Source organism: Gossypium arboreum, chromosome 2 (genome assembly GCF_025698485.1).
Source record: "Gossypium arboreum isolate Shixiya-1 chromosome 2, ASM2569848v2, whole genome shotgun sequence".
NCBI lineage: Eukaryota > Viridiplantae > Streptophyta > Magnoliopsida > Malvales > Malvaceae > Gossypium > Gossypium arboreum.
In genome coordinates this window covers 48086230-48112523 of record NC_069071.1, presented here as the reverse complement: position 1 = coordinate 48112523, position 26294 = coordinate 48086230, and the positions used below count along the sequence as shown (strand labels likewise).

General features: G+C 34.3%; 1 long non-coding RNA gene across 1 annotated transcript; it reads right to left on the bottom strand.

Annotated features, from left to right (window-relative positions):
* Positions 1-6303: 6303 nt before the first annotated feature.
* On the bottom strand, positions 6304-19382 carry LOC128285539 (uncharacterized). Its single transcript, XR_008275966.1, has 3 exons — positions 19340-19382; positions 7116-7201; positions 6304-6318 (listed from the first exon to the last, which is right to left on the bottom strand). It is a non-coding gene; the product is annotated as an uncharacterized LOC128285539 (long non-coding RNA).
* Positions 19383-26294: the final 6912 nt, after the last annotated feature.

The following is a 26294-nucleotide window of genomic DNA, read 5'->3' as shown; positions in this document are numbered from 1 at the left end:
CATGAACATAGTATCTATTAGCCACGAACTCAAGGTACTTACTCTTTCCGCTGTCCATACTCCACTCGATGAAGACACACCCTCCATATAATTGTTCGATCGGAGATATATATATATATAGAGTACGCACACACAGTGCTTAATACTCGATTTCGCACACTTAGTGCCATGTGATTTAAGCCCGCACACATAGTGCCATACCCTTCGAGCTCGCACACCCAAAGGTCAGATATTTCCAGCATGCACACTTAGTGCCATATATTTCCAGCATGCACACTTAGTGCCATATATTTCCAGCATGCACACTTAGTGCCAATCTCGTCACCGTACACACGTATTGCACAAGACACTTAGTGCCGAAAGCAACTTTCTACACATTTCACTATTTCTTTTACATTCAACAATGTCATCATTCCATACACATACATTTTCATTTACATATCATCTCATTAAACACAATTGCATAGATATTATGATCATTTAAAACAATACCAAATATATGCTTAATGACTTACCTTATATTGGATGAAACGATTTCCAATCGACTACTCGATGATCTTTGCTTTGCCTTTGTTTGATTCTCCCCTTTTGATGTATTGATCTCCTAGTATAAATACATTTAGTAGTTAAATTTCTTGCTGGATACTTATGTGTATAATTTAATGGTTTTCACTCCATTCACAACTATCCTTGTTCAAAATATCAAAACCTTAGCCAACATTCAATTAATGCATCAAGGCCGAATGTATTATCACTATTAAGGTAACCTAGTCTCAAGTATTTTCAATTCTAATGTACAACATCTCAAATTCCCATGACCGATCACACCTATTCTTACTTTCCAATATTCGAAATAATCAAAATCACCTTCTAAACACAATAGTCATGGACAATGCCGAATCCTCAAGTGTTTGAACATAAATTATTTTACTAATATAAACATTCACGAATCATATTCATAGGAAGACCGATTTCTTTCCATAGCACATTCATCATCCATACTTAGATGAAACAACCAAAATCCCTTCATTTATACCCTAGCCGAATGCTCCAATCATCCATACAAATTACAAATTTTTGCATGGCTAAGTAGGAGCCATTTAACATGCAAGAAAAATAATCATAGGAGAAGAATTTATCATTCTAAGTAAGCTCCTATCTCCAACACTAAATCATTCGGCATTTTGCCTAGACACACACAAGAAATCTCAACTTCCTTGACCTTACCAAGAGTGCATCCACCATTCAACTTAGCATGATAATGGCATCAAGGTATCAACCAAAATGTTTTTGTTAGGCTCCTTAGCCAATTCTAACTCTCCATCAACCCCAAACCCAACCATGAAATAGATAAAATTTAGGCTCATCACCTAAAGGTTGTATATACATCCAAAGGTACCCTTGAACATACCTTGATCTAGAAGACCACCTTGGCCGAATCTCCCTTCTTCCCCTTCCTCTAATTTCGGCAATAGCAAAAGAAAGAAAACATGAACACTTTTTTTTTCTTCTTCTCAAGTCATGGCAATTGTAACAAAATGAGAAAGGATGAACAACAAAATTTTTCTCCTTTCTTTTCCTCAACTCACGGCAACAAGGGGGCATCCACACTCTTTTTTTTTGTTCATCATTTCCTTTTTCTCCATTTCTTTATTCTTTCTAACATGATCTATTAACTAGACATGTTTGAAACATGTTCCTTGCCCATGCTCTTTATTTTATTATTTCTAACATCCACCATTAGCAAAACATGTTCAAGACATGTTTTCTTTTGCCCATCTTCATTACCATGGCCGGCCACTTCCTATAGTTGGCTAAATTGACATGCAAATCCTCATGTCTTTACTTCATGCATTATTTGGCCACTTAAAAATTCACCTATCACATTTTCAAGTCCTAACACATGGGTCCTTTCTTATGAATTAGCACCTAATTAATAAAATCAAGGCACGAAATATTTATGCATACAAATTCCACATACAATAAGCACAGAATATAACACCTAATTATTCTTGTGACTCGGTTTTGTGGTCCCGAAACCACTCTCCGACTAGGGTCACATTAGGGGTGTCACAGAATCTGTTGATGATGGAATGGATACCACTCAGACTATTGCACCTGCACCACAATCCAAGGCCCCTCTAATTTTCCAGGAACATGTAGTTCATCAATTGATTGATGAAATTACAAAGTTAAATACTGACGATGATGAGGAAGAGGTGCCCATCAACTAGCTTAAGAGAAAAAGAGTCAAGAAGGCTGCTGGTAAAACTATTCAAGCTGTGATGACCAGGATAGGCTGTAACATTACAAACGAGTTGCAAGAAAATCTCCACAGCCAAAGTAAAGTAACATTCTTATCATTGAACCTTTGATCTTGATAATTTTAATTCATTTTAGTTCATATCTGTTAATTAAATTCATGTAGCTTTTATTTATTTACTTCTTTCATGTTCATGCATTGAGGACAATGCATCCCTTAGGCTTGGGGGTGTGTTGTTAATTGTTCATACAATCATTTTGCCATAACATTCGATTTCCATTCAACTACCTGATTATGTGAGTATATGGTTATCAATGATGTTCAATGAGGATAATAACTCTTCTTTGTAAGCTTAGAAAATATTGTGATAGTTGTTTAAGCATGTTTAGCATAAAAGGATTGTTGAAAATGAATTTCTAAAAGTATAATAATTGAAATATACATGAAATTAAACTATAGTAGCATTCTTTGAATAAATTTAGGACTTCTTGACTTAAATTCATTATTGTAATAGTGTATAATTTATGTCATTGTAAAATAATATGAATATTCCAATATTTGAATCTATTGAGCAGGTCAGTAATATTTTGTTTGCTCCATTATATTGTTGACCAGAAAAATGAGTTCAGATATGAGTGTTTGTCTAAAAAAAGTATATATTGTAGGGACACTCCACTGATTTTTTAATCTAAATTTCTTAGAAGGTAGTTGTTTGCTCCATCCATCTTTTTAGTTAAAAGCTTTTGTTTCATGAGTGATTTATATTCAAATTGTGACATGATATAATACATGACACTCTAGTGTATGCTTCATTGAGGTTTTCAAGTATAAAAGCATGTGACAATATGAATTCCCTAGAAAAATGTTGTGTTGGAAATTGAATAAGTGTCTAAAAAAAGTTGAGTTTAGGAGAGAGATAACCTAGGTATATTCAGAAGAAATCCGCTATAGTTTTCATTGCTGAAATATTTAGGACTTTTTATCTTTATGAAACATTTTCAACACTTTATTTGCTAAACAGGTTTACAAGAACTGTAGGCAATTTTTCCTTGTTTCAATAGAAGATTGTTGAGAATAGAGGTACACAATATTCTCATTATGATTTGGCAGTATCATTGGTTACTGAATGTTTGACAATTCCTTACATTCATGCATATCATACGTCATTTACTTTGTAACGCCCCGAATTTTGGGCCTAGAAGTATTGGGCCTTATGCATGAGAGGAATTAGGGGACTGCTCATAAATATTTTAGTTAAGCTAGAAAGTGACACAAATTATATGTTTGCTATGATGGCTAAGTGATTTGGTGTGTTTGGGAGTGTTGGAGAATCTTGGGTTCAAGTTTGGGCTTTTGCAAAAATTTTAGTTTTTCCCCTTAAGTGAACCTTGTCTTTAGCTGGTAGGCCTTAAAAATATTTGTAGGTAAAATGTGTCGCAAAAAGAACTTGTGGTGCAGTGGTAGGTTGTGTGTGGAGTTCTCTTGTGGTCTAACGTCCAAGTCGTGGCAAGGTAAGAAGAGTATTTATTTTGTTCTCTTTCCATGTGAGAAGTAGAAGTCGACTGAAACTCTGCAGGGTAGAATTTGAATTGGTTTAAGAGAGGAGGGTGGAGTAAATCAAAGAGGAGATAATGGAGGATTTTTAGGGAGAGATTTAAGGGAGGAAAAAGTGGGATTTGAATGGAGTGGAAGTGTTGTGCTAACATTGAACTTTAGGCACTCAGAATTTCAGTTAAAGGTTAGTGATTCCTTTCTACTCACTTTTGGTTATTGACTTTGGCATTTTTCGTTCTGTTCTTTCATTCATTGGTGTTGAAATATTGCTTTCTTCAGGTTTTTGCTCATTTTAGTCTATTCCGGAATTGGTTTTATTTTCTCTAAAATTATTTTGGTTGACTGGTTGCTTTCTCCTCTCCTTCTCTCTTTTGGTTTTCCTTTTTAACCGAAAGACCTGGCTTACTACCTCTCAGTTCTTTTGACAACTTCTTACTCTATTACCAATTGCTCCCCTCTTCTCTTCTCTTATTTCCCTCTCTTCTTTTCACTTGACCGATTATGCCATCTCCCCTTTCGATTCTTGAGTTCATCAAAGTTCATTCTTGTTCATTTGGCTATTGAGATTGATTACGCTGCTCCTTTTTGGTTACGGTTGATGTTGTTTAATTAACAAGACGGTAAGTACTTTGTCACTACTTAAGAGCCGAGTATTTATTCTCATCTTACCGATTCTTACCCTCTTTTCTCCTAGGCATGGGGTTTTTTTGGGTTCTAGAGTCTCTTGAAGAGTGAAGGTGACACTTGTGAGAATTGGGGAGTCAAACCTCTTCCACTTTACTCGATCAAGGTAATCCTACTCACTGTTGTGGTGTTCAATAGGTGTATGACTGGTTTGGGGAGGGGTTGGCATGTTGTCTATTTCCTCTTATCCTTGGATTGAGTTTCAATAAGCCATATCTTAGTCTCATGTCATGTATCTTTATTAATGGGTTTTATGGTTAGTGCAACTATTCGGTTAGGAGAGTAAACCCACCTTTCGCCAACGGTTCCAAGCAGGGTTATTCACTCTTGCATTTAAGACAGGTATCGAATGTAATCTTTAAATGGGAATTTGAGAAGGGTGATTAACCCTAGTTCTTATTGACTAATGGGTTATCCTGATGGAATGTAGGTTTGGGAAACTCTTGGGCTAGGCGCACATTTCGTAGCAGGTGTGTAATCACACCCCCGTTTTACTGTAAAATGACAAAAGCTGAGCCCACAAATCATGGGCGATAAACTGTAAAGGCCACCATGAGCATTTCTGTGGACTTGGGCCGTTATGGGCCACGTTGGGCCAAAATGGGCTATGTGGGCCCATTAAGCTCATGGGCCCTACACAGATTAAATCCACGATATGTGATAAATGTTGGACTGGGCTATGTGGGTCACATAGCCGTAACTAAATTCGAGCTTGGTGGGCCAATGGGTCGTGTGGGCCTATAGGCCTACTTAAATGGGCTTTAGGCCAAATGGCACTGTTTGATTGCTAAAGGTTGCACGGGTCGCACGAGACGACTGTGAATCTACTTGTAACACCCCAAACCCGTGACCGTCACCGGATTTGACCACGAGGTGTTACCGGGCTTACTTTACTTATTCCTCTCTTGGAAAATTTTTTTTTTGTTTTCCTTTTTCTGTTCCAGGCAGGCTAGTTAACTGCATCACTGTCACCTTAAAAATCATATCTCGAGTTCCAGAACTCGAAAATGAGTTTTGTCAATTTTCCCTGAAACTAGACTCATATATCCATCCATGGATTTATTTCTAGAATTTTTGGTCGGGCCAATTGGTACAGTTTATTAGTTAAAGTCACCCCTGTTTCAGGGTTCGACTACACTGACCTTTACGCATTACGACCTGGATATCATCTCGTACAGAGCTCTAATGCTCATGCCGTTTGTTTCTAATGAAACTAGACTCAAAGGGGAATCTACGCATATAAGGCATGACTTCTAATTGTTTCTGGATAATTTATGGTAAATTTTCCAAGTCAGAGCAGGGGATCCAGAAACCGTTCTGGCCCTGTTTCGCAAAAACCTGAATATCTCTTAAAATACAGCTCATACGGTCGTTTCGTTTCGTCCATATGAAAATAGATTCATCAAGGTTCAATTTCATAATTTATTCACTATTTAATTCTACTTCTACTATTTTTAGTGATTTTTCCATCTCATCTCACTGCTGCTGGCAGCATCTGGTACTAAAGCAAACAATGACTATTTCATAATTCTTCCATGGCCAACTATTTCATCATACATAATACAAACTATGGCCACCTTATCAAAATTAAGGTTTCTAAGGCTCGTGCCTATAGGTTATAGATTCACACTCAACCGACCACATAGGCCATCTTCGCATGGCTTAAATTTACAACCCGAGATTCAACAAAACAAAGTAGCCTATACATGCCAAATGTTCTCCTAGTTCAACTACGAAGACAATACCAAAAGATTTCCATCGGTGTGATGACTTCAACGACGGTTCCGAAACACGCAAACGATACGAGTCCAAGAGACCTAAAATGGGTGACAAGAAAACACCGAGTGAGTTTATAACTCAGTAAGTCATAAGCATTTCACAACCATCCGTTACTAAAATTATCATAAAATGAAATAATGAAACAAGGCCCAGCGTTCCAGCCATACCGAACTATACCATAGTTCCTTAGACCTTTCGGATCAATCTCATACCAAGTCATACATTTACATTTCATATACTATTCAATAGGATATTTGAAGCAATTTCCATACATCATTTCATTTCCGCAACAATCATGCAATTGAAATCATCACATAGATTTAAAACTTACCGACTCAACTCCGAGCATGAACATAGTATCTATTAGCCACGAACTCAAGGTACTTACTCTTTCCGCTGTCCATACTCAACTCGATGAAGACACACCCTCCATATAATTGTTCGATCGGAGATATATATATATATAGAGTACGCACACACAGTGCTTAATACTCGATTTCGCACACTTAGTGCCATGTGATTTAAGCCCGCACACATAGTGCCATACCCTTCGAGCTCGCACACCCAAAGTGTGCCGTATATTTCCAGCATGCACACTTAGTGCCATATATTTCCAGCATGCACACTTAGTGCCAATCTCGTCACCGTACACACGTATTTCCCGCACACTTAGTGCCGAAAGCAAACTTTCTACACATTTCACTATTTCTTTTACATTCAACAATGTCATCATTCCATACACATACATTTTCATTTACATATCATCTCATTAAACACAATTGCATAGATATTATGATCATTTAAAACAATGCCAAATATATGCTTAATGACTTACCTTGTGTTGGGTAAAATGGTTCCAACTCGGCTATTCGATGTTCTTTCCTTTGCTTTTGCTTGATTCTCCCCCTCTAGCTTCTTGAGCTAATCAATAAATTAACTAGTTTAACCGTCTTGCCAAATATTTATACATATATACATGACATCAACAATACTATCATCATTAATTCATCAATTCACAAAGTTTTATTTCACGAACATTTGACCCATTTTTACCCCATATGGCGAATGCTACATTCATTACCCAACTAGCCATTCAACAATTTTCAGCCTCATTACCACCCTTTTTATGTCTAATCGTCTAAATGAGATCATAAACATGCCTAACTATAGCCGAATGTGCAACATTAATCTAGCATTTCCATTGCATTTAACACTTAACATTTACCCCATCTAGGCCAAATTTTGCTAGCACACAAGCCTTTGGCGAATGTCCTTGGCCTCTAGTCACCCAAAATTTCTTTGTTCTTTAAAATTCATCCAAGACTACATTCGCACTTCCAACTAATAATTTAGGTGCTCTCAAGCTCATTCACAAGTACTATTATATATCACATTAAGCATTAAATCATTTTGCAACATAAATTTTATAGCATGGCGAATACTCATGCACATACACACATAACAACAAGAACTCAATGGCACAAAATCTCCTTTTGTTAAACATTCAACTCACTCATCTCCATGCTTTCATCACAACAACATCAAAACACTAATTAGGAAATACAACATTCTTGGCGAAATTTAACTCACCTAACAACTTAGTTTCGATCCAAGATTCAAGGAAAAATTTGAACCAATCTTCCAAACTATGCATGCATTTTCAAGAGTGGCATAAAACATACCTTCTTGTATCAAAACACCTTAGTCTAGTAAGCTCCCATGGCTGATTTTCTCAAGCTTCCCCCCTTTCTTCTTAGTACATTCGCCATGCAAAGAAAAATGAGAGAATGGACACTTTTTTCTTCTTCTCAAGTCATGGCAATTGTAACAAAATGAGAAAGGATGAACAACAAAATTTTTCTCCTTTCTTTTCCTCAACTCACGGCAACAAGGGGGCATCCACACTCTTTTTTTTTCATCATTTTCCTTTTTTTCATTTCTTTATTTTCCTTCCATAATGCACTAGGCCAACATGTCTAGGACATGTTTTCTTTGCCCATCATCATGTCATGGCCAGCCACTAACCTTAGGAAATGGGTTATTTGACATGCAACTCCACCCTTGTGTTAACATGCACTAATAAGCCATTTAAAATTAGCCTATCATATTTCACCATGGTTCACATTGATCCCTATTTAATAATTTCTCATAAAATTGGTAAAATTAGAGAATGAAACTTCCACATATGCATGCACACACATAGTAAGCATAGAATATAACAAATAATTATTTTTATGACTCGGTTTAGTGGTCCCGAAACCACTTTCCGACTAGGGTCAATTTAGGGCTGTCACACTACTAATGGATCAGTAAGTGTACTTAGACCCTGATTTACGAAATGATCGTTATGCCCTGTAACATCTCGAAATAGGGCCTAAATGGAATAGTGGTTGCGAAACCATAAATCTGAGATAGAAAAGTTTATTTCGATTAATTTTTATGATTTACCGAGTGATTAAATGCATGTGTTAGAGTATTGAAAAGAAATTTTATAGATTGCATGTTTAATTTGCCTATTAGGGCTTATTTGCGAGATTCTTTATGTGACCGATTTAGAGCCTAAACGGAACGATGGTTTTAGAACCACTAATTCAAAGTCAAAAAATTTATTCCAATTAAGTTTTAAGGTTAATTTACTGATTAAAATACTGTGTAAAAATATCGTTAAGAAATTTTACTGATAAAGTGCTTAATTGGACTGTTAGGACTAAATTGCAAAAGTTGCAAAATATGTGTTCTAATTCATAAGTACTTGATTGAAATGGGGTTTTAAAGAGGAGGTCCTTAAATGGAATTAGACCATTATATTTCGTTTGGACAAAAATGGGCATGAATAGGACAAAATTTTAAAGAAAGGCCTTAAGGGCGTTTTAGTCATTTGGTAATTAAAAGAAATAAAAAGGGAAGATAAAGCCAAAATTGACTCATCTCTTCATGGAGGCCGAAATTAGCATGGGGGAAGCCATGGCTAGGGTTTTCAAGCTTTCCAAGCTCAATAGTAAGTCCGTCCCTAGCCCCGTTTTTCAAGTTCTTTACGTTTTTGGAATCCCGGTAACTTGATTAAGCTTATTCTAGCAATAATTTAAGCTAGGGTTCATATTTGGAAAAATAACCATAGGTGAAATTGTTTATTTTGATGTTTTATGGTAGAATATGAAGGCTTAAATTATGTTAAACAACTTTTGCTAAGCGGTTTTAAGCAAAAATGAGTAAAACGGCTTAATCGGTAAAAGTTGTTATTGTTCATAACTATGTGTTGAGTGAAAATTTGATGTTGCCATAGAAGGGAAAATGATCAGCATGTCATAAAACTTAAGAATAAGGAATGAAGTTTAATTCCCGAGCCTAGGGGAAAAAGTGTAAATATGCAAAAGTTTAGGGGCAAAATTGTAATTTTGCAAAAGTTTGAGTTAAGGACTGTTTTAAATAGTACATTAATTAAATAAGTAAAATATGATGTTTTAGATCCCAAAAAATGAGATTTGAACCTAGAATGGGAGAAAAATCGAAAATCGGGAAAGTTGGTAAAATGGCCGTTTTAGTATCGAGGTAAGTTCATATGTATAATAAGCATTAATTTATGCATGTTTCAATGTAAAGTTGATATATTTACTATGATTGCCGAGGTATTGAAAGTGAGTATAATTATGATGATTTAAATGTTCAATAGTAATTCGACATGGAAATGAGAAAGTATGTAAGTTTGTATGTAAATAATACATTATCTTTATTATGTTTTTATATTTTAGCATATTTTATGTATTGTAGCTGATTTTTGTATCATAATTGACTATTAGAAGAATGGAATAAAGTATTAGAAAGTGAGATACTTCCCGTTTGAACTTTCGGAATCGAAAGATACAGATGGTTGTAGCTAGGTCACATGTGTAATACGGGATGTATACCATGTGTACAAGAGAGCTACGAGACATTATGAGGTAGCTAGGTCGCATGGGTGATACTATGTGTACACCATGTAGACAAGAGAGCTACGGGATATATGTAGCTAGGTCGCATGGGTGATACTATGTGTACACCATGTAGACAAGAGAGCTACGAGATAAATGTAGCTAGGTTGCATGTGTGGTTCCAAGTGAAGGACACCATGTAAACAAGAGAGCTATGAGATAAAGTGGCTAGGTCACATGGGTGGTACTAAGTGTTCACTATGTGTACAAGAGAGCCAAAATTATGTGTACAATCGAGCTAGGTCACATGAGTGGTGCTAAGTGAAGGCCACTATGTGTACAAGAGAGCTTCGATTTTAAAGGTGGGCTGTGTGCGATACCATCACAGATCTCATTATTATTCCGAAGCGTTCAACTGGGAAATTGATTAAATGAAATTGTGTATGACTTTGTGATGATAAGTGTAAGTATATACGTGTGTAACTTATGAGCAATATGCTCGATATGTGATTGGAAATTGGAAAGATTGTTATGGGTAAGTGATGAATACAATTGAAGTGTGAAAGATCAAAATTGACAATAAAACTGTTCAGGATAGTTGCAGTGACGAGAATCTAAAAATTTACCAAAAAGAGTAAAAATTGAATCAGAGACTGAATGAGATATCAAGTTAAATCTTAATGAGTCTATTTTCATATACCGGAAACGGAGAAAGCAAATGAATTCTATATTCTGAGATATTTAAGTTTCTATGAGACTGGTTCAGAATGACTACGTGATCCCCTGTTCTGACTTTGAAAAATCATTAAAAATTGTAAAAAAATAATTATGGGATATAATTTATATGTTTGAAATCCTTAATGAGTATAGTTTCAAATAAAATAAACGATAACATCATATGAGTTATGTACGAAGAGAAAATTTATTTGTAGTGAAGAGTGGTTAGGGTAGTTGAGCAGTGAAACAGGGGTAGCTTCAATGAATAAACTGTACTAATTGGCTGGACCAAAAATTCTGAAAATTTTATGGTAAGAATATATATGAATCTAGTTTTAGGGAGAATTTACGGTTTGTAATTTGGAGTTCTGTAGCTCTAGAAATAAATAATTTAGCTGCTGGTACTCTGCTATACAGCTTATTTTGAACCTGTTTATAATTGTAATAGTGAAAGTATGTGTGTTTGTGATGGTAATATTCCGGGAACATATTGTGACTTTGTTTAATGTATGATAATGTATTGTTTATTAATATTTACATATTTACTTACTAAGCTATAATGCTTAGTCCCTTCCTTTCCTTTTTCCTATAGTGTCGCAGATGTTAGCTCGAGTTGGAGGTCGCTGGAGGTTAAATCACACTATCAAACTATTGATCGATATATAAAGGTTTTAAAGCATGATATGGGCCTTGTAAGTTTTTTTTAAGGGACAGCTTGAATATGTTTGAAAAGTTTAAAATTTGGTGAAATTTTATGTCTCGGTTTTAAATGATTACAAGTACTCAAGTCCGGTAATACCTCGTACCCTGTTCCGGTGTCGGATACGGGTAAGGGGTGTTACATTTAATGGTATCAAAGCTATGGTTTAGTTGGCTCTCGGACTAACCTGCATGTGTAAGAGTTAAGCTATACATGCCATATTACTACCTTTGATAGTGTGATGCCTCCCGATCCCAATGAAATAGTTCTGTTGAGACAAAAGTGTTTTCGAACCGAGCTACCATCGATAGTGTAAAAAAGGGGTTAAGTAAGTTCATATAATTTGGTGGATATATTGGTGTACTTAAAAATTGATCTTGGTGATTTGTGATGATAAGTGTGAGATCAAGTGTAAAATGAAATAGACATAAGTGGAGAAATACAGAAAAGTGAAAAGAAACGAAAGTTTACATCATTATAAACTCATCCATGTTCGGTTGATATTGACATGATATTATGTGTCTAACTTATTTGACTAAGTGAATTGGATAAATAGATTTACTCAAATTAGTGGAATGTATGTTTGAGTGCATTTTTTTTAAGATATGAATATGTGTGTAAGCCTGTCTAAAGTGAATTATATAACTGTGATAATATTAAGATGAAATGAGACTCGTAAAAGGTAAGAGTATCAGTTCATGATGTTTATGTGATAATGAATGAGTCGTGAATAAGAATTTCTCTTGGAATATGAAAGAGGAGATGAAGGGAAAGTTTATATTATGATAAATGTTCATATTGATTGGCAATTGTGTGATGCTATGAGTGTAACTTGTGAAATTAAATGAATGTTATGAGTAATTCTATTTGAGAATTATGAACACATGTATAAGTGTATTTGTTTGTATAAGATGATAGGAGGGTTGTGTAAAATGAATATGCAAGTTAAGTTATTTGAAGCAAATTATATATATATTGATGAGTGTTAAGTTATATGCATGAATATATATAAGAGGCAAGTTAGAAGTGTTACAGCCTCACCCCCTTCCAATAAGATTAATTGACAATGTGATAGCATTTGAGAATGGTTTAATAAATGAACTTAGTTGCAGAAAAGATGTCAGGTTAATATGAAGATTTTCTGAATTCTGAAATGTTACAGTTAAAGAAAGATTAGACTTAGTTAATTAACTCATCTAGGTATGATGCTTAAAGTATATGATTGCTGGATTTTTAAATAAATTTTGATTGTGAATGAGATAATGTGGATTTAGTAATGATAGAATTAGACAGAAAAATAATGATTGAGTTGTATTAATAGCTGAATGCAGTGTTTTTGGTTAAAAAAAAAGTAAAAGCAAATGTGAGAATTGGAAATAGTTTTCGATTAATATAGAGGTCATACAGAGTTGAAACTTAGTTATATTGGATTTCAATTTGATAGTGGGGTGATTTTGAAACTACTGCTTTGAAGAAAATTTGTTTGGAGATGTTTAAGAAATTTTGAGAAAAGATATTGAATCTTTTTACCGGTAAGATTTTCGGGGACGAAAATCCTTAAAGGGGCGAGAAATGTAACATCTCGAAATAGGGCCTAAATGGAATAGTGGTTCCGAAACCACAAATCTGAGATAGATAAATGGAATAGTGGTTGCGAAACCACAAATATGAGATAGAAATGTTTATTTCGATTAATTTTTATGATTTACCGAGTGATTAGATGCATGTGTTAGAGTATTGATAAGAAATTTTATAGATTGCATGTTTAATTTGCCTATTAGGGCTTATTTGCGAAGTTCTTTAATGTGACCCGATTTAGGGCCTAAACGGAATGATGGTTTTAGAACCATGAATTCGAAGTCAAAAAATTTATTCTGAGTAAGTTTTAAAGTTTATTTATTGATTAAAATATTGTGCAAAAATATCGTTAAGAAATTTTACTGATAAAGTGCTTAATTGGACTTTTAAGACTAAATTGCAAAAGTTGCAAAATATGTGTTTTAATTGATAAGTACTTGATTGAAATGGGGTTTTAAAGAGGAGGTCCTTAAATGGTAATTAGATCATTATATTTCGTTTGGACAAAAATGGGCATCAATAGGAAAAAATTTAAAAGAAAGGCCTTAAGGGCATTTTAGTCATTTGGTAATTAAAAGAAATAAAAAGGGAAAATAAAGCCAAAATTGACTCATCTTTTTCATGGAAGCCGAAATTAGCATGGGGGAAGCCATGGCTAGGGTTTTCAAGCTTTCCAAGCTTAATAGTAAGTCCGTTCAAGCCCCATTTTTCAAGTTCTTTACGTTTTTGGAATCCCGGTAACTTGATTAAGCTTATTCTAGCAATAATTTAAGCTAGGGTTCAGATTTGGAAAAATACCCATAGGTAAAATGTGTTTATTTTGATGTTTTATGGTAGAATATGAAGGCTGAAATTATGTTAAACAACTTTTGCTAAGCGGTTTTAAGCAAAAATGAGTAAAATGGCTTAATCGGTAAAAGTTGTTATTGTTCATAACTGTGTTAGAGTGAGAATTTTATGTTTCCATACAAGGGAAAAATGATCAGCATGTCATAAAACATAAGAATAAGGGATGAAGCTTAATTCCCGAGCCTAGGGGCAAAAGTGTAAATATGCAAAAGTTTAGGGGTAAAATTGTAATTTTGCAAAAGTTTGAGTTAAGGACTTTTTTGAATAGTACATTAATTAAATAAGTAAAATATGATGTTTTAGATCCCGGAAAACGAGATTTGAACCTAGAATGGGAGAAAAATCGAAAATCGAGAAAGTTGGTAAAATGGTCGTTTTAGTATCGAGGTAAATTCATATGTATAATAAGCATTAATTTATGCATGTTTCAATGTAAAATTGATATATTTACTATGATTGCCGAGGTGTTGAAAGTGAGTATAATTATGATGATTTAAATGTTCAATATTAATTCGACATAGAAATGAGAAAGTATGTAAGTTTGTATGTAAATAATACATTATCTTTATTATGTTTTTATATTTCAGCGTATTTTATGTATTGTAGCTGATTTTTGAATCATAATTGACTATTAGAAGAATGGAATAAAGTATTAGAAAGTGAGATACTTCCCGTTTGAACCTTTGGAATCGAAAGATACAGATGGTATGTAGCTACGTCACATGTGTAATACGGGATGTATACCATGTGTACAAGAGAGCTACGAGACATTATGAGGTAGCTAGGTCGCATGGGTGATACTATGTGTACACCATGTAGACAAGAGAGCTACGGGATATATGTAGCTAGGTCGCATGGGTGATACTATGTGTACACCATGTAGACAAGAGAGCTACGAGATAAATGTAGCTAGGTTGCATGTGTGGTTCCAAATGAAGGACACCATGTAAACAAGAGAGCTATGAGATAAAGTGGCTAGGTCACATGGGTGGTACTAAGTGTTCACCATGTGTACAAAGGAGCCAAAATTATGTGTACAATCGAGCTAGGTCACATGAGTGGTGCTAAGTGAAGGCCACTATATGTACAAGAGAGCTTCGATTTTAAAGGTGGGCTGTGTGCGATACCATCGCGTATCTGTTATTATTCCGAAGCGTTCAACTGGGAAATTGATTAAATGAAATTGTGTATGACTTTTTGATGATAAGTGTAAGTATATACATGTGTAAATTATGAGCAATATGCTCGATATGTGATTGGAAATTGGAAAGATTGTTATGGGTAAGTGATGAATACAATTAAAGTGTGAAAGATCAAAATTGACAATAAAACTATTCTGGATAGTTACAGTGACGAGAATCTAAAAATTTACCAAAAATAGTAGAAATTGAATCAGAGACTGAATAAGATATCAAATTAAAGCTTAATGAGTCTATCTTCATATAACAGAAACAGAGCAAGCAAAGGAGTTCTATATTTTGAGATATTTAAGTTTCTATGAGACTGGTTTAGAATGACTACGTGATCCCCTATTTTGACTTTGAAAAATCATTAAAAATTGTACAAAAATAATTACGGGATATAATTTATATGTTTTAAATCCTTAATGAGTATAGTTTCAAATAAAAAAACAATAACATCATATGAGTTCTGTACGAAGAGAAAATTTATTTGTAGTGAAGAGTGGGCAAAGCAGTTGAGTAGTGAAATAGGGGTAACTTCAATGAATAAACTGTACTAATTGGCTAGACCAAAAATTCTAAAAATTTGATGGTAAGAGTATATGTGAATCTAGTTTCAAGGAAAATTTAAAGTTTGTAATTTGGAGTTCTGTAGCTCCAGAAATAAATAATTTAGCTGCTAGTACTCTACTAGACAGCTTATTTTGAACTGTTTATAATTGTAATAGTGAAAGTATGTGTGTTTGTGATGGTAATATTCCGGGAACATATTGTGACTTTGTTTAATGTATGATAATGTATTGTTTATTAATATTTACATATTTACTTACTAAGCTATAATGCTTACTCCCTTCCTTTCCTTTTTCCTATAGTGTCGCAGAAGTTAGCTCGAGTTGGAGGTCGCCGGAGGTTAAATCACACTATCAAACTATTGATCGATATATAAAGGTTTTAAAGCATGATATGGGTCTTGTAAGTTTTTTTTAAGGGACAGCTTGAATATGTTTAAAAAGTTTAAAATTTGATGAAATTTTATGTCTCGGTTTTAAATGATTACAAGTACTCAAGTAATACCTCGTACCCTGTTCCGGCGTCGGATACGGGTAAGGGGTGTTACAGCCCCGAAGGGAAAAATGACTAAAATGCCCTTACATGTTATATGATTGTTATTATATGCCATTTATGATATGTTTGCATTCATGTGATATTATGCTGCGTGGGGGACGGGATCATTGATTCGGAGGAAGTATATGATTTGTTAGGGTCGCATGGTCGCTTGACGACTGTGGATCCACTGACGATTTAAAGCCATTATGTGATTGGCAGCTTTGCTGCGGAATTAGTTTGTGCCGCAACCGGTGCTACATCAGGAATGTAGGATGGGTGGGTCGATTAAATCCCCATAGGGGTGTAGGGTTGGAAGGGATATGGAGTGTAGGGTTGGTTGGGTATTTGTACATTGCATAATCTAATTCTGATTGTGACATGGGCTCAGGCCTAACTGAGGCTACTATGGACTAAGGCCCAAGTGCCACCGTTATTGTAATGGGTTTAGGCCCAAATTGATAAGATGCATGCTTTATAATCGATGAGGGTTGTACACACTGAGTTTTCATAAACTCACCCCCTTTTTTAAAATTTTCAGGTAATCCTCAGTAGGCGGTTCGACGTATGGGAGGACTCGGAGGTGGCCACACTATGAACAGCTTAAAATTTTCGTATTTTCTTTTACATTACTTAAATTACTTTCTCTTTGGGTTTTTGATGTAATAAGGCCTTTTCTCAAATTTTCTAGTTTTTAATTTGGAGGTTTTTAACTACTATGATTTGTTTTTGTTAAAAATAGAGCGCGGTTTTCCAAAATGATACCTATTTTCATAACATCATGTTTTCACAACATTGTTGAAATGCTTCCGCAACAAACATGTTTTAAAAGTAATGCTGGTTTAAAATAGTTAACAAATAATTAAGTTGACTTTAGAACTAAACAAAGGGGTTTTTCTCTTTCAAGCGAGATTTATTAATAAGACAAATTTTTATAAAAAGCATTTTAATGTGACACACTAGATTCAGTCATAACGTCTAGGCCGGGTTTGGGGTGTTACATACTTGAAGACAAGTAATAATCCAGGTTTGAGGGTGTGATAACTCTTGAAAAGAGTTATATTTTAGGCCTCTAGATGGAATTAATTGTTTGAAATTAAGTAAATACAACTACATTTTTAGGATAATTTTAGAAAATTGCATAATAAAGCTTAGATTGTGCTATATTGGTCATCATTTATTACTTTTATTACTTGGGGAAGGAATAGTTATGGTTTTGGTTGGACACATGTGTAGGTAGAAGAACAGGATGCAGAAAGAAAATAATGGAAGTGAAATATTACAGTGGCAAATGGTGAGATTGATTGTCAACATAATTGCCATTGCAATTTTAGAAAGATGACTCAGCACTTTATCCATGTCACCCTCAGCCAGCTGGACGTGTATTAGAAAAAAACTATCTTGAAAAAGAGGAGAAAGAAATGTGTTCTAGGAGGGACGAATCCACTTAATAAAAGAAGGAGAGAGAAGAAGAAAGTGGGAGGAGAATTAGCGTGTGAAAGAGACTGGTGACAACAATTTTCTCTCTGTACAAAGAAGAACTCCATTAGAGAATTCCAAAGGAAGAAAGGGTAGCAGGATAGAAGAGAGCAGAATATAGATGTGAGGAAAGGGAAGAGAAATCTATCCTAGTTTCACGAGCAATCTGAAAAACCAAGGGGAGCTAGAGTGTGGAATTAACTTGCTGTAGTTCTGCCATTATTTTCTAAATTGAAATTTTTGTGATTCAAACTTATTTTAAGAATGTTGATGAATTATTTTATTTTGGTGTTAACTTTTCCACCCATGAACTAGATCTTATCTAGGTTGGAGTTATTTGGGTTAATGCTTTATCATCTTTAATGCTCATGATTTGAGATTGCCTTTGTCATTGTTTCATTTGATTTATGCTTATTTTGAATACATACATGCAAGCTCTATACATAGTTGATTGTGCGTTGTGTTCTTTGATGTATTTTTAATTCTAAAAAGGTTAAATATATTGGATCTTGAATTCTTTAATGCAAGTGAATACTCGATAAAGTATTCGTAGCACTCTAGACATAGATGTTGTGAGTTGTGTAGGAAAGAACATTCATTGTAGTTGTTAATCTAGAGTTCTGTAGACGTAGATGAACTTAGATTTTTAGCTTAAGGTCTAGCTATCGAAAGAGGCAGGTCACAGTAGCGAATCTCTGGGCAGTAGTAGATTAGATAATATTTTGCCATGGTATTATCTTCATATGAACATTTCTCCTAAATAATTTCAACCATATTCATTCAACAACAACTTGATATTCTTTGTGAATTGCCACATCATTTTATTTGCCATATCAATTCTTTGTTCTTTATCATTTAATTTCAGTAATTCATTATTCTAGTTTCTTATTCACTCTAAGATTATTTCCTGATATTTTGGTATAATTAACAGTGTTATAATAACATAATCAATTTCTTACCAGTTTTTGATCCCTGTGGAGACTATACTTACTTATCACTTTATTACTTGCATGACGTGTACACTTGCACAATTGCACTAGTTACTTTACACTCAACAATATACAAAAACTACCACTACTTCCACCTTTCACATAATCCAACCCCATGCATGTGATATGAAAATTTCACTTTTAAGACATAAGGATCACTTTTACTCTTATGCATGTAAACATGCTTTCATAATCACATATCACATAATAACCACTTTAAACATGTTAAACATGTTTTCACATAGATCATAGATATCGATTTGTCATACACATATATACATAAATCAAACATGTTTAAATCATCACATATATCACATAAGCCATACATCACATATCATGAGGATAAGATTTATGCATACTTCATAATCATAACCAAAATCACAATCACATCAACTATCATGTGTTTCATAAAATCACTAGGTTAGAGTTGTGTTCATCTTGTTAAGGATTTCAATTCTTCATGTTTATTTAGTGTATTAATGATTTATTATAATTAAATTCTTAATGTAATTAAATAACCGTATCACACAAGACAAAAGGTAACGATCCCATACCTTATATTGTAGATCTGATTGCCACAATCGTTATTAATGATTTCACTTGATCTATCTTGCAAGACAATCTAACACATAAGTAACATTTATTAATTAGGATCCTTTGAAAGTATTATATCACTTTAAAGAATGATTATTAATAATCTCATCAACACTTACCCTACGATGTAAGACTTTCGAAAGGAGGATTTCTTATGCAAAGTTAGGGGTTTCGCCTATGATTATTGTTTGGTCCTTCAAGACGATATGAAATTGTATTAGTAAGAGAATAAATAAATAATAAAATATTACGTTGTTCCTATGGTAGTATACCATTCAACCATGATAGGAAATTACTACGAGAAGGATTTTACGATGAAAATAACCCACACTTACACTTGATTAAATCAGATTGGACAGTGAGTCAAAAAAGGAATGAAGTCAATGAATTGAGTGATAAAATAGGATTGATAGAGTAAAGAGAATATGAAAGCTTAATAAATTATAGAAAATGGTGAGTGAAAGAGGAAGAGAAAGGAAGAATTTTGGTCACCAACTGTCTAGTAGTGGCAACAGTGACGGCTCGGTGATAGTCCAACGACGATGGAGTGGCGATCTGACGGTTAAAGGCTATGGGGGTTTCGATGAAAAGGGGAAGAATGAGTAAGAAAAAGAAAATAAAGTAGAGGAGGAAAAGGGTCCGCAGTGGCTTGCAACGGTGGTCACAGTGGCGATCAACGACGCTAGATGAAGAAAGAGGAGGGAAAAAGAGGTGCTATGGTGGCTAAGAGGTGTTACGGTGGTGGTGCTATGGTCAGTTGTGGTGGAGGAAAAGTAAAGATGTAGAAGAAAAAGAGTGGTGGTTATTTTGTAAAAGGAGAGAAAATGGATGAGAAAGGAAATGGAAAAGCGAAAGAATGGATGAAATAGGGAGGTAGGGATTGCAAAGGGTGGTGAAAGCTTGGTCAACTGTGACTAGGTTCAATGAACTACAACAAATAGGCAAGATACGAAGTTCTATCAAGAAGAGGGAGACATGGAGTGAAAAAGGGAATCATCTTCCCTCAACTTAAGGTAAGTTTGAGTCCACTGGAGGAAAGGAATCCTCCTAGTTATGGTAATTATAGGGTGGACGACAAGTGTTCAAAATTAAATAAAAAGATGAGAACAATGGGACTTGAACTTAGGGCCTCTAGGATAGCTTATGAGCACTTAACCACTTGACCACTTCACTTCCTTGTTTTTATTTTAACAAAAAATATTTAAGTACATGGGATGACCTTTGTTAAGGGTTTAAAATAAATTTTCACCAAAGGTCAAGTCCCCTTGTTCTCATCTTTTTATTTAATTTTGGTGCATGATTCTTCATGTGATGACCATTACTCAAATCATCAAGGACAACTTATTTTACTCATGCATGACTCTTTATGTGACTTTTTACTCATGCATAACGAACCTGGACTCACAAACAGGCTCGATATGCAGACTTATGCATGAATGATTCTTTATACAGACTTCAACATACAGATGCATTTACTCTTTTATTCATTTGACACTTATTTTATTCATGCATGGCTCTTCATACAGAGATTCATGATAGACACATGACCACATGCATTTACTTAAAGAAAAGTGTTACATAAGCGACATACTCAAGCTCGCTAGGCGCTTATTTATCAAGCACGTATATCTTAATAGAATAGAGCATATCATTCATGTCAGGCTTTTTCACAACGGAGGCGTATTATCATCTTGACGTCAAGCCACATATGCAACATATCAGATACATATTTCTACAAAATCATCATGTCACACATAGTTCACATATTCATCACAAGAATAACCACACAACATAGAGAATCACACATAAACACATGCATGCATCAACAGTCAAAATACTCAAAGAGTTTATAGGGTTACTTAACCAAACACTCACAAGGTACACACAACTTTCTCACTTTATCGTACCATTTACAAGAGATCTACATCATATAATATTCATAGAGCCTTATAGGATCTCACAGTGTCTCACCTATTGCTTGTCATTAGCAACTTCAAGTGTTAGACCTGGGCTTCCTTTGAGTAAATCGTAAGCCCCAAAATGTTAAACCATAGAAAAAACATTAAGGCCTATTTATCTAACTCATTTCTCCCTCTACTTTGAGCAGTAAATCATATAAAAGAACTTCACTAAGCTTGCTCTACCAAGCTAAACAAAACTGTTCTCTAGCAGTTTAGCATGAAAGGTCGGAAGATTTACCTTTCAAAGGGCATCTTAGGGCTGATCTTCCCATTCTAGGCTCACCTTAAAGGATGAAAGGATTTTTCCCCACAGCTCACCCTTTTATAGGTAGAGAACACTTCTTGAGGAAGTAATAAATAGTACCTATCACTTACTCGGTTATCAGATATTTTTCCTTGGTTTTAATGGATGTTCGACACATGTACTAATCCATGTGATTTCCAGTTAGATGGAAGACAACTATAAGGTCGTGTCTGTGTGAAAACACATTCATGGCTTAACCTTGAGTCTCCACTTAACTGTGGTCCTTAGTCATCTCATTAGAGCGTTACTGGTGATGTATTGCTAAGGCTTTGGTACATCACACCTCATTGGCGTCGTCTCCTTTAAATATCTCCCCAAATGATATCTCGCTTTGTAAGGACTTACATGTCTATGTCCACACCAAGTGTCTTATTGAGCGTTCAATGTTTTATTTATTTAAAAACTACAGACCTCGCCCATTATTTGGCCTTGTCCTAAGTTTAAGGGAAGTCTTTCTATCTTTCTTTATCTTACTCTCCCAAGGAGAGATATTAAAATCTTTGACCAGAACTATGCATTTAATTGGGACCAAATGAACGTCACATCAATCATTCGGTGGTCTTATTCAAATCTTACCAATTCCAAGATTATTAATAAAATACTTTCCATTGGTTCTTAACCATTTTAGTTCATTTTCAGTTAAGTTCTAGCTATTGTTTCCTAGTTGGCTCAAAACCATCATTACAAAGTACACTCCTTGCTGACTTAGACTAACTTAGTTTATTTCCTTATTTCTTATAATAGATTCCACCCATCCTGTCCATGCTAGTCCTGGGCTCTTTGGTTGAATCCTTCCTTAATTCTTAATTAGCATGTGCTATCCCAATATTTTCCAACATTAAGGCACCACTAACACACTCACATAGTTCTTTTTTTAAAATTAAATCTTAGCTTTATGCGCCTCTAAACTTATTCTATCTGTCTTATTCTTTTGAATAGTATTCAGATCCTAAGATTCCATTGGGTGGGATGTTATAGGAAGTATAGGACCCATGGTTTTTGGAGACCAAATTAGAAGGCTTGAAGGGTGGACGGGTTAGTAGAGGGAAAGGGACAGTGGGGGAGAGGGAGAGGGTCAAAGTAGGGGGAGGGATAGTGGGGGAGAGGGAGAGAACTGAAGTGGGGGGAAGGATGATAGGGAAAAGGGAGAGAATCGAAGTAAAGGGAGGAATGATGGGGAAGAGGGAGAGGGATGGGAGAGCGGAGGCAGGGGGAGGGAGACAAGAAGGGAGGGGGAAGAAAGATGGAAGATGGTAGTTCTATTATGTCTATAAAGGAAAATAGTAGTTTCATTACATCTATAATGAAAAATGGTTAGTGGTGACTGATTTTTTTTATTTTTTCAAAGTTTAGTGACTGAGTTGAAAGTTGAGTGGTTGTTTTGTCATTGAGATCAAAGTTGAGTGACTGTTTGTATACTTTACCCTAAAGTTTTTTCCCCTAAAGCTTTTTTATTATTATTTCTATTTCAAAATTCCCTCTTGAGTTCTAACCATGGCTCCTTCGAGATATTTCAATCTCTCTCTTTTATTTTTTCTTTTAGTTTCTTCTCTTGCTTTTCCTTTACTTTCTAATTAAGCTTGGTTTTTGTGGCCTATTCTTTCAATTTTCTTATTTACATTTCTTTAATTTCTTCTTCCCTCCATCATGCATTTCTTTATCTTCTTCTTCATTCCATCATGCATTCATTTACAATAGTAGCAAATGTAATGGTCCAAATTTGGGTTGGGTTCAAAGTTTTTTTTTGATTAATTTTTATTTTTATTTTATATTTGGGTTGACTGGTTTAGCAAAAAAGACTTGGGCTTTTATTTTTTTCCTAGTTTGGGCCAAAATTTGGGAGAGAGAAAACAAAAAGCCTAACTCAATCAGTTTTCTACTAGTTCAACTAGTTTTCAATTCGTGGTTCAATTGTTGTTCTAAATTGTTTACAAGCTAATCGATTTAACTTCTTCCTCCAGATTGGTATACTGACCGGTCGATCCGGTCCAGTTTAAATAACAATGGTCTCATATAAAATCTTGTATCTTCACTCACTATGTATATATATTTGGTACTTTTCATGTCTGTTTTAAGGTCTATGTTTGGACTTCATTGTTGTCCCTTCCAACATTGTCGTCTTCAAGGTTCAAATCCTATTGTCCTCTTGTAATACGCCTTACCCGGAGTGAACCAATACATCATGAGCAAGGGATGTCACAATTAGAGACTATTCTATTCAACTTGATCATCAATTTTAAATATTTTTTTAACATAATAAGACTCCTTTAGAGTTATTCAAGTCATTTTTAGGCTTTTCTTAAAGCTTGGTTACAAACGGTACCAAAAGGGTCAATATCCTAGCACCAAATACAAATTACTCTATTTACTCTTATGTCGCGACACTGAAAGTTGGATGTCGCGACATTGAAGACAGATTGCCAGAAACTTGTTTGAAACATTTAAAACCAAATCTCTACTGTCATCAACCATTCCAAATCATTTTTAAATGTCATAAAACATAAATCTCCATCAAACATCATATATTTTCACATCTAATTCAATCAAAATTTAACAAGTTTAGAAAATTATCGAGGTGAACAAATTCCATCAAATTTCCATTAGAATTCATCCACACACATACTTGGTTTAAACCTTTGTACATGTCATAAACTATTACCAAAGATAAAAATCATACTCTCTTCCAAGCTTCGGTATGTGATGAGATGATGTAGAAATCGACCTTCACTTTAGAACTTCAAATCTAACCCTTCACCTATGCATTAGAAAAATAACGTGTTAAGCTTGTGAAAACTTAGTAAGTACATCAAGAATTAAAATTTTCATTTAAAATTTAACCAATATCAATGTATAAAAAAATAATGAAATAAATACTATCATACATGAAATTAATTAGATGATAACTATATTAGAATCTCAAGCTTACAATTCAAAAGTCACTTACCATTAAAATTTATAGCCAAATTGTAGACTTAATAGAACATATAGGCTATGCAAAAAAATCAATAATTTGCATAGAAGTGCCACTATCACTTGCATGCTTGAAGATTTCCTAATGATATGTGATTTATATCCTACTAGTTCCCATTTTATCTATAAAGGCATTTATGCACTTAATTTCATTACATTCTCTCAATAAATAAAGGCAATTCAAACTTAACTCTTTTTATGATTTAGTCCTTATTTCGTAAAAGGTCAACAATCATCAATTATCACTTGATGTTCATTTTATCATTGTTTACCACTTCACTTAAGAGTGTATATAGTTATCTATTTCATTTATCTAACTTTTATACTGTAACAACCCGTTTTTGATCAAATCAAAATAGTGGTTTGGAACCACAAATATGAGGTCAAAATAACTATATTATTATTTTAATGTTTACAGTATGATTAAATGATTGCGTGAAAATTTTTTTAAGAAGTTTTATCGTTTGAGTGATTAATTTGATAAAAAGGGACTAAATTGTGTAAAGTGTAAAATTTGAGTTCTATTAGTTAAAGGTACTAAATGACTATGAAATTAAATTGTAGAGGTCCTTATGTGGTAATTATATCATTTTTATATAGAGTGGAGAAATATGGACATTGGTTATGAAATTTAAAGGTTATATGTTAAGGTTAAATTAGTGAATTGGTTAATAAGTAAATTAAAACAATAGAATAATGTATCATCTTTTCTAATTTGAAAGAAACCACTGAAAATTGAAGATAGAAACCTCCATGGACACTTGACATTAGTCCAAATTAATTCTCATGCATGTAAGTTCAATTTTGTCCCGTTTTTAATGATTTATATGTTTTTGAGATCATTGCAGCTTAATCTAGCTAGCCTAAGAACTAATTTGAAAAAAAAATTAAAGGTTTAGGGTCTTCTCATTGATGAATGTTGATGTATTTTGATGTTTAATAGTAGAAAATGCATGCTTTTTGTTAGATAAACAACATTTGTAAAGTGATTTTTGACAAAATTATCAATTAGGGGTTAAATTGTGAAATGTGTAAATTTTGTGGTTAAATTGTGAAATAAATGGAAAATATGGACTGTTAGGGACCTAATTAGAATTCGGCTAGCATGGGTTTTGGTTGATTGCATGAATTTGTGATTTTATGAAATAAGGACTAAATTGTAAAAATGTTGAAATGTTTGGGACAAAAATGTAAAAGTTCCTTAATGTGTGTTATGGATTAAATTGAATAGAGAGATTATTAAATAAGTTTATTTTGATTGCACTTAGACCAAGAAAAGTGAAATACAAATTTAGATCGGGGAAAGAACAAGGTTTCGGATTAATTAACTTAATTCACCATTTCTGCATTCAAGGTAAGTTCGAATGTAATAAGCATTATTTTATTTGTATTTTAAATGTTTGGATATTGCATAAGCTGGGAATACGACACTATGGACATGTTCGACGATGATTCAGCAAGTGTGAAATCCCAATTGAACCTTAGGAATAGATTAGGATACAAATGACATGTCATTAGGGTTATGTGATCTGGGTGCTGTTCTGTACATCCTACCGGTGGCTGAGTTATCCGGCATGTGTTACGGATACTAGTCAGCTTGTGTGAGTAGTACCGTGTAGCTTCGTCATGACAGTTAGCTTGTGTGAGCAGACCCGTTGATAGCTTTAGTGTGAGCATTAT